The 9,852-nt window shown below is 40.0% G+C and overlaps 1 long non-coding RNA gene across 1 annotated transcript; it reads right to left on the reverse strand.

Annotated features, from left to right (window-relative positions):
• Window positions 1-6,295: 6,295 nt before the first annotated feature.
• Window positions 6,296-7,668, reverse strand: LOC139435883 (uncharacterized). Its single transcript, XR_011645091.1, has 3 exons — window positions 7,342-7,668; window positions 7,063-7,176; window positions 6,296-6,899 (listed from the first exon to the last, which is right to left on the reverse strand). It is a non-coding gene; the product is annotated as an uncharacterized lncRNA (long non-coding RNA).
• Window positions 7,669-9,852: the final 2,184 nt, after the last annotated feature.

A 9,852-nucleotide genomic window follows, 5' to 3' on the forward strand; every position in this document is an offset into this window, starting at 1 on the left:
TTACAAATACAATAAGTTACATTTTCAAAAGCATCTGATATCATCTTCAATTGAGGACATGTGTGTTTACATGGGCAGTAACATGAAAGAAGCACTATTAACTCAAACTGTTATGATGAATAGGCCTATAGTAAAATTAATTTATATTATTAGTAAATTATAATACTTTTATGAATTAATCTGTCCTTAAGAGTAAAATAACTCACGGGATTAGTTTATGATTTGTGTCAATGTGCATCAAAGACTGGGGGCTTGGAACTGAGTAGGTTCTTCGAACAATGCATACTAGGTTGTTCATACGGGATATGACTCCGATGGTGTCAACACGGTGCAAGGAAGCTCTAACCCGGTCATACTGCACCCGCAGTCCTTGAGTTTGGAGAAGTGCTTTCATCATTCGATATCCAGAGTGAGGCTGCCTGGATTTAATGTCTCTCACACACTGGTCCAATTCCTCATCTGTAAGGGTGCTGCAGTTCTCTGACTGAGAAATCAGACTCAGCCATGTGTCGGTGCACTGTGCGTCTTGAAACCCCCAAAAGTGCAGCTATGCATGGGATGGACAGATTGAACTCTAAAAGGCTGTGAATATACTCCGGAGAAATGACCATTCTCTGTCTTCCAACTGGTTCTTGCTCAAATTGCACAGTTTTAATGTATTGCTTACTTTTTTCTCTTTCCACGTTTGTAAGCCTATGGAGCTCTCTCATGGCATCTAACACAGGCAGAGACACATACCTGCCTGGACATAGCATTTAAGAAGACCAATTCTTGTGTGCAAATAAATTCTAAGTAGTCCAAATCCAGAGGCATTTGTCCAACAATATGCTCTAAACGAGAGTAGAGACGTCCCAAAATATGATCAAGCAGTAGTTCCTGTGAGAGGAAATCTGCTGCATTAGTGAACAAAATAGAACATTTAAAAGCTTAATTTTGCCAAGATTTTAAATGCAGTTTCAGGGCTGTACATTCGCCTCCACTACAATATCTTGAATATAGTAGTTTTTACATCACTAAATGTATGTGGACTCTGGGTAATTGTTACATGCCAGGCAGGCTGTACTTGTGTGGTTTTCCTTCCCTCCTGTGTTTCTCTCTTCTCCCTGTCTTCTGCACAGCTAATCAGCAGCTGATCGGTATCTGCCTGTGCACCTGAGTCTGATGGCTGATTGGATCCGCTCACCCTCAGCTGGCCTATCAGCAGCTAGGGCCGACCATAAAGGAGGCACCCAGGAAATCTTCTCTCTCTCACCCTGGGCCTGTTGCTGATGAGGAGCCTGCAATTGACTGCCTTGAGTAGAAAGTCATTCTACTTGTTTTGTTCTGTCTGACCTTTGTTACTATGTGTGTGTGTTGAGAGGTGGGGGAGTTAGGTAAGTCTGGGGTACCCTGTACATTTCTCATCACGTAGATAACTAATGTTAAGATACACTAGGTTAGCGGATTGTTGCCACCCCTGTATTTAGTTTTTTCCAGCTCTGAGGAGATTAGTTAGTGAGGGTTTTTGTTTGAGTTTTGGTTTCAAAGGATAGATGTAGAGATAGGCCTGGTTTTGTTATGCTCGTTTCTTTTGTTTGGCTCAATCTCCTTTGACTCCTCCTCCTCCTCCTCCTCCTCCTCCTCCTCCTCCTCCTGTGATTGGAGAGTGTGCTCCAAGGGTTGCGGAGCCTCGAACAGCACTTGAAATGGGATGGAACCACGGCAGACTGTCCAAAACTGGATTTGAACGTGTCCACCACGTCCCCCCCCTCCCCCACCCCGTCCCCAGAACTACACATGCTGGCTATTCTGTTTCGCAACATGTTCTCTATCTATGGCACGTCTCTACTGGGAGTTGTAGTTTTAAAAGACGTTTTCGTATTTCCCATAATAAGAAGTTGCCAGTATTAAACTGTGTACATCCCTGGAGGTTTAGGGGATAGGAAACACTCACATTTAAAACATATAATTAATAAATGGGTGAAAATGGCTTGTGCCCATAATGGGCAGCATTAATATATATGTCAGCTAAGGTCAGAAGAGCTTTATTTAACAGCTGGTCTTATGTTTGTGACCCCTGTTGTTAATTGATAACATTACATTACATTAATTGATAAGCCTGAAACATGCACTTGTCAAGGTTCAGAGGCACATTTTGCAAATATGGCAGTAGCCATCGATCAGCTTAAGATAAGATATACTTTATTGATCCCAAGTTGGAACATTTGCGTTACATCAGCATGTGTAACAGTTATATATGCAGTGGTGTTTATTTGTAAATCATTTAGTATAATCACACAAGTTCTGTGTTTTATATTCAACAATTCTGTGTTCTTTATTTATTGATTGTTCAATACCTGACAAGGCTGGAGATGAAATATCTATACATCTTATAAGAGTGTAATACATTATGTATAATATCAGTTAAAATAAGTGCTTCAACAGGTATGCACAAATATTGATAGATGTCTTGTAATGCACTATTGAGGAACCTGCGACCCAAGTTTGTCATTCAATGCAGAACTACACCATAGTTGTGTAGGCCTATATGATGTCAATAAACCTTAGAAAATCTTGAAAGGGATGTGCAAAATAGTCATTATATACAGTCTTTAATTAACTATTAGTAGAGAATAACGAGTAATGAATATACTTTATAGGGATCCTATTAATATCTAATAATAAAAATAATGAAATTCAATAACATGCTTTAACCACTAGGTGTCCCTTTATATCAGCTGTGCACCTTTATGGTGTAAATACAGCCTATCTACCAATTGGATCAAATATAAAAGTCAGCCGAATTAGTCTTGATACTGCAAGGAGACGTATTGTGTGAAAAGAAATGTAAGATGTTGTTTAATGGCTGATATATTTATGATCCACGTCACGTTTTCAGTTCCTCATGTTTGTCTAGAAGTCTTCTCATCAGGCTCTATAAATACAGAACTACGGCAGATATGTAATATTTAATGCAGCCGAACCGTGTATTACAATGCCGGTATGTGATGACTTTCAAAGAGAAAAGCAAGCACACTCGGAATAAAGTATTTTATTTTGTTTAAATGTTTTCGGTCTGTTTCCGGTATTTGTTAATGACGATGTGCTCTGAGATGTGAGACTGGAATTGCACAGGGGAAAATAACGTAGGCTATCTTTAGATGCGGTTTTTGTTAAACACTATACATTGACGGGGAAGGGGGTAGCAATAAAGATAACACCGTTACACAACATAACAGAAATAATATCGATAGCAGCGTCCCTAGCAACCACCTTGGTAACAATGAAAACGTTATGGACGCAATTTCCTGAAGTAATCTTCGTAATAACTAGCAAACTAAGCTGACGTCAAACAGAGCACATGGTGTAGTCCAAACGATAGCTGGGGATTCTGGGTAGTGTAGTGTCTTCTGCCATCCTTTACTCCGAAAAAATATTTGTTTCTCCGAATCGAAGGGGAAAAATCAGAGCCATAGAGAGATAAGAGTTACGACACACTTTGATGTCGCCGCCAGCCGGTCACGTGGTTTATGTATGCCGGGATAGTTCAAAACGCACTTCCGTGGCAATGCTTCTCTATGGCAAAAACAGCACAAACATGGTCAAAATAGTCATAGATTAAACCAACGCTGTTATTTTTTAAAGATTGCTTTCATATTTACATGATGTGGTTACACTTTGTATGGATTGGCAATATTTACAAGTTTCGTTATTTAACGATATTTTGAGGGGAAAGTGTGGTAGCACAAGCAGGCTATGTTGCTGTCACTGTCAGGGCAGTCACGTCCGTAGTATAGTTGCGCTGCGCTGTCATGTTCTTATATGGGACAGACAGACAGCAGCGATTGCGTTATTGAATGGTAAATATATATATTAAAAAAACACACACACCCAAGTACTTTTTCAGCTGTAATTGCATTATTGCATACTTTTTATTGACAGTTTTGCATTTGGAGAGGCAGGGTGAAAACGGAAAGCTTGGTAGCCTATTACTTATTAAGAACAGTGTATGGAAAAAGTGATGTGTGTTAGAACAAAACAAAGTCAAATGAATGAGAATGAGAACAAAGAGGGTTAGGGTTCAACAGAAAATGATTAATTCAGCCAAAAAACACAATTTTGATTAATCTAAAGCAGGGGTCTTCAACTAAAATTCAACGGGGTCCAGTTAGAGAAAATCTCCCCATGCAAAGGTCCGGAACATCAAAAATGTCTAAGTTGCTTCATGAATTAGTGTGATATATATTGAAGTGACCTGTAGCTTTATCAACGTCTGCATGTAATCAACAACTGACTGCCAATCAAATAAAGAAAGTACAATTCAAAAACAACTATTTATTGTCAATTAACATTACTTAAATACTGTGGATATGTGTCATGTTTAAATATTGAAGTTAAATGCATCAATGTGGTGCACTTTGAGAGCAACATTAAGAGATCTATGGATACATCTCTCAACACCCATATGAAACAGAACTGTAGCATATTTTCCTTTTTGGATATTTTACAAATCACTCTCCTTTTAAACTCTATTCTTGTTATTTTTAACAACTTTTTTGTTGCTGTCATATGCAGTGGTGTTTCTATATGTACAAAAGTGGTGGGGCACAAACAACTCAGATGTCTATATATAAGCTTCTGCAGAGAGGTTCATGGCTGGTGAGGCACTGGCACTGACTCTTCAGGTTTACAAATATATTAAATCAAAATATAATATTATTTTCAAAAGCTTTTTTTGTCTGATGCTTCAATTACTTTTAAACAGACAGTTCAACAGAAGGATACCCACGAAAATGTAATTTTATCATTTAAATATTGAATTGTTCTCTCTTAGTAAGATCCCATTTTCAATAAAATTGCAGTCTTACCTTGACTTGAAGATGAAGTCCATTTGCCTATCCTTCTGGACAAAAATCTCTATTACTTTTTTGTAAAAGTCCTCCTTATCTTCTTGTAGTTTCAAAAGTCTATCATTAATCTAATGAATAGATTTTTGATTCGAAAATGATAAAATTAGGGTAGACATGTGGATATTATCCGGCTGAACAAAACGTACATTTATCTAACAGCTACGTTTCCCACAGATCTTATTTTGAGCTATTTTCTAAAATCCTATGGAGAAATCTCGTTGCTTTTTTGTGGAGGGAAGCCATGCGCTGTTTACTTCCTGGTTTTAGGACGCCTCACTGCAGCTCTCTCTCCTCCTCTTCACACACCACACTTTTCGCGGCACACGTACTTACAGCCAATCAGCTCTGAATTATGTGAGATGAGTATGGTGGGGATGGCAGCACTTTGCCCCTATGGTCATTATTTTTTGCCACACACATTACATAGGAAAATACTCTGAGCATGCGCAGTGTAGTTTTTGCAGTCACCGTTCACTTAGACAGTCAGAGGGAGGGGCAGGATCAGGTTTTGTCCCACATGGCTCTAAACAGCTCAATAGACACACACTGTAGACACTAATTAGAAGAGCACATACTAAAACAGCAATGTACAGACGAATCAGATGATTAAACATGATCTTAAAATATATTTTATATATTTTTTAATTTATTTTTTGCATTTTGTTGTAATCATTATTGTAATACTTTCTGCTGACACTAGGTGGGGCTGTGCCCCACCTGCCCCTAATGACCAGTCGCCACTGGTCATATGGTATTTTATACCTGTTTTTCATTTAGTCTCATTAATAACTATAATGATCATATCAAGGTGTGCCTTAACCTCACTGAGCTGAGGTTATTTGAGCCTCTCAGGAGAGAGCTCTCTTCCACCTGGTTGTAGAAAAGCTATACGTTAGCATAGCTAGCTAACCAGATGCTAATAACAGATCGCCACTGTGCTTACAACTAAAGACACAGCCACGCAAACACTGCGGCATGTGTACGGCTCCTTATGGGTATTGCAATATTTTAAGGGCTGGAGCGGCGTTCCGGTGCTCAGCACTCCTTTCAGACGAGACATATACCACGTGAAGACACGTTACGCTCGTGTTGTGTTCATGAGCCTGTCCTTGGCCAGGAAAAACAGGTACTTGCTTGTTTAATTATTTTTGCGGTCTAGATTTCTTCTTCTTTTTTGAAGTGAGAAGTTGTCCGTCTGTCGGACTGACTCCCTCCCCCCCACCCCCAAAACGAAAACTCTTCGGCACTCCATGAATTACACAAGTCACCCAAATCAGCGTTAAAAAAGCGGGAGGCGCCGAAAAATCCCCTATTAATGTATTGATTATAGCTCCGGGTCCGTATAGGTCGGCGTCTGGGTCCGGATCCGGACCGCGGTCCGCCTGTTGCCGACCCCTGATCTAAAGTGTAAAACAATCTTCAACACAGACCAAATTAGTGCCCTTGGACAACAAAATATATGGTGGGGCAAAGAAACGATAAATTAAATTGAGAGAGTGGGAGACTGAAAATGATTACTATGATACATATTCAAACTATTTACAGAAGCTCCTGTTGAACCATGGTTCAACAGAGCAACACAAACAGGTTTGTCAACAATACAAATTAAAATGACGAGGCCACTTTGCCAGGGGGAGGTGATCCAGCGACGAGACAATAAAGCAATTCATATTAAGTTCTGTTGAGACACCACAGGATATAAAACCTTCCAAGCGATGACCTCTCCTCACCTTTCACCTGTCTTTCCTCAGGAGACTCAGGTCCTTCAATGTCTGCAGCACAATAAGCACCCACCCACAATTGTTGTTCGCACAAGCATAATTGTGCGAACAACAATTGTGGGTGGGGGCATTTTACAAATATTTACAAACAACTATTTACAAAAAAGCAACTATTTACAAAAAAGCAATACAGAACTCTAGTCTAGGGCATCCAGGGGCCTAATCATTTTGAAAAAAACAAGAAGGTTCCTTTGTGAAAGGGACATCCTCTTCATCTGTTTCCTGGGCCCTAAAAAGCAGAGCAAGAATAGGAACAGTGGTGAATAATGGGAGAGAATACAGTTGGGAGCAGACTGAACAGAGGACATAGCAATATTCATGTTAAAATGTTTGCACAATAAATATTATGGCACTTTCGTTTATATTGCATTTTAATAGATCAGTTGTCATACATAGCATTTGGGTGCTCTAATCGATCCGAGAAGGGGTTCCGGATGTATGGCTTCCCTAAGGACGTAGAACGAAGGAAGAGATGGATGGCAATGGTCAACAGACAAAACCTGTGTCTGAAAGAGGACAACAACAGCAGAAAACTCTGTCATGTAAGTAATGTTCACAGAGGTGACATGACTTATTAACATTTTAAAGGGCATCATATTTCCAAGTGTAGAGAATTATGACTCTTCAATGACATTTGAAGTGTGCAGGGGAAACTGATCAAACCTACTTACCCACAGGTACACTTTGAAGACGACCAATATATTGGCAACAAATCAGGAGGAAATTTGAGGTTGAGGCCAGATGCTGTTCCAACAGTATTTATACATCGGCTTAAACCGAAAAGGAGAAAATTCACGTCAAGGAGTATGCCTCCAGCTGTCAGGAATAATGACCACACCTATTACTGCACATCAAACATTGGTATGATATATGAAGCTAACAATGTTTCCCATGTTATATAATTCAAGGATAGACTACACTCCTAATGCAACTTTCAGATTATACAGCTTCAAAAATACCAGGGTTCAGGGATTCTCTGAAGATTCATATACCACATGTACATAATCTACAGATCTCTTCATACTGTAACATTGCCAATAGGCGAACTTAGATGAATGTCACTATAGGAGTGTAGTGTACCCTTAAATGACAATAGGTGCACATGTAAAGGCAGCATACACATATAACAGCAATTGTCTTGTTATTGTTACAGAGATTCAGGGAGATATTGAGGTGGAGTTCCAAGGGAATGAAAGGGACATCACAGACAGAGAGAGTGAGACAGATGTCAGCAGACTGCCAGGGGCCAGTATGTCAGTGGCCGACAATCAAGAGGCCACCTTACCAGAGATCAGTGTGCCAGGAGCCAGTCAGTCAGGGGTCAGCTATGAAGAGGCCAGTTTGCCAGGGTCAGGTGCTCCAGGGACCAGACTGCCAAGGGCCAGTTGTGACCGGGCTCACGTGGAGGATCTAATGAGGCAACTGAGAAGGGAGAGATTACTAAGAAAGAGAGCCGAGAGGGCTCTGGTAAACCAGAAGAGGATTCATTCGGCATTAAAAAAAAAACACAATTTGATTCATCTAAAGTTTCAAAAAATCTTCAACACAGACCAAATTAGAGCACTTGGGCAATCAAAAAAAGGTGGGATACAGTGGGGGAAAGACACCGTTAAAAAAGCAATACAACTAAGGTTCTGTTGTGGCACTACAGGATATAAATGAGAGAGCTGGTCTGCTGGTATTAAAATAATTTAAAAGGGGTGCACTTTACCGTCCATCAGATGAGGTTTTCACCCTTGTTCAGAACGTGGAGCAGCTGTTCCGGGTGAGGATGAGCGATTCCCTCATGGAGTCCTCAAATGCAGTGTCACAGCTGGAACAAGAAGCCATGTTGCTGGACAGCAACCTGCCCTCATGCCATGACCTGAAGAAAAAAAATCCTCTCAACATACATCAGGCTGAGGTTAAGGATTGCATCAAAGTGCATCAGGGCTGAGAGGAAGGATAAACATAAAGGGTATCTTGGCAGCAAGAGTCAGAGTAAGAAGGCAAAGAAGACCTAACAGACCTCTGCACCGAAGGTCATAACATCTAGGCCACTGCCAAACACCTTACTCGTTGCCATCGATGTACTTGGCATCTCCATTCCCGGTCCTCCATCAGCAGCCTCCAGCCTCCTCTTCCTTCAGCAGCAGTACCCTCCTCCAGAAGCAGCCCCCTCCTTCAGCAGCAGCAACAGCCATATGAGGCTGACATATGAGGCTGAATAAAAAAAAGTGCTAATTATTATTTTAAAGTGTTTATTTTGTTTAAAAATAAACATTTTGGATGCATGACCATGTTTTAGGTTCATCCTTCATTCACTGCTGTAGAGTAGCCTATTCAGTAGGCTATTATATTTTTAAGACTGAATAATACCTTTGAAGAACAATCACACAATTAGTGTGTATATTACAATACAAAGGAATCTATTCTAGCATGCCATCAAGCATTAAAAAGTAGCGCTAGGCTAGTTGTACAGTACAGATAAGTTAACACGGAACAGTACCAAAAAAACTAAGTCCAGTCAACATGTCACATAATGAAATGTTAGTATATCCCAAAATGCAATGAAATATTTATCACAAACGCCACCTCATTTCTACTAGTGCTAGCAGTTAAGTCATATCATACAGAAAAAGCCGACTAAGGATGGCTGACACGGTCAGGTTCAGCAGATAAAAACCAAAATAACAATAAAAACACATAATCAATCTAAATCCTGCTTGTTAGTTACCCAGCATCATTGATATATAAACTGCTAGCGATTCATTACTGAAATCTTACCTTCAAAGCTGACGAAGTCGCGCTAGCTAACTAGCAGGCAATGCTAGCAAAATGGGTTGTAATAACCAAGATAAAATATAGATAATTACGCTGTGCATATACAAATGAAGACCAGTATAAGCATCATAAAGGGCCTCTGATACAATATAGACAGTTGACAAATCAAAAGAGTTCGATATTTCAGCAACTTACCTCTGGAACTAATCGACGCGCCGTAATGTAAGTGAATGAGGTCCAACGCCCAAATGACAATATGTTGAACTATTTCGATGTCCATACCCCGGAAGTAGGCGCCGCCATTTTTTACAACGGAGGTCTATGGGAGTGTCGTAACTCTTAGTATCTCTAGGGCTCTGGGAAAAATACAAAAGCATTGCAGACAATTTAAACCAATCAATGTTGTGTAATTAACAAGG

This window comes from Pseudochaenichthys georgianus, chromosome 20 (genome assembly GCF_902827115.2).
Source record: "Pseudochaenichthys georgianus chromosome 20, fPseGeo1.2, whole genome shotgun sequence".
Classification (NCBI taxonomy): Eukaryota; Metazoa; Chordata; class Actinopteri; order Perciformes; family Channichthyidae; genus Pseudochaenichthys; species Pseudochaenichthys georgianus.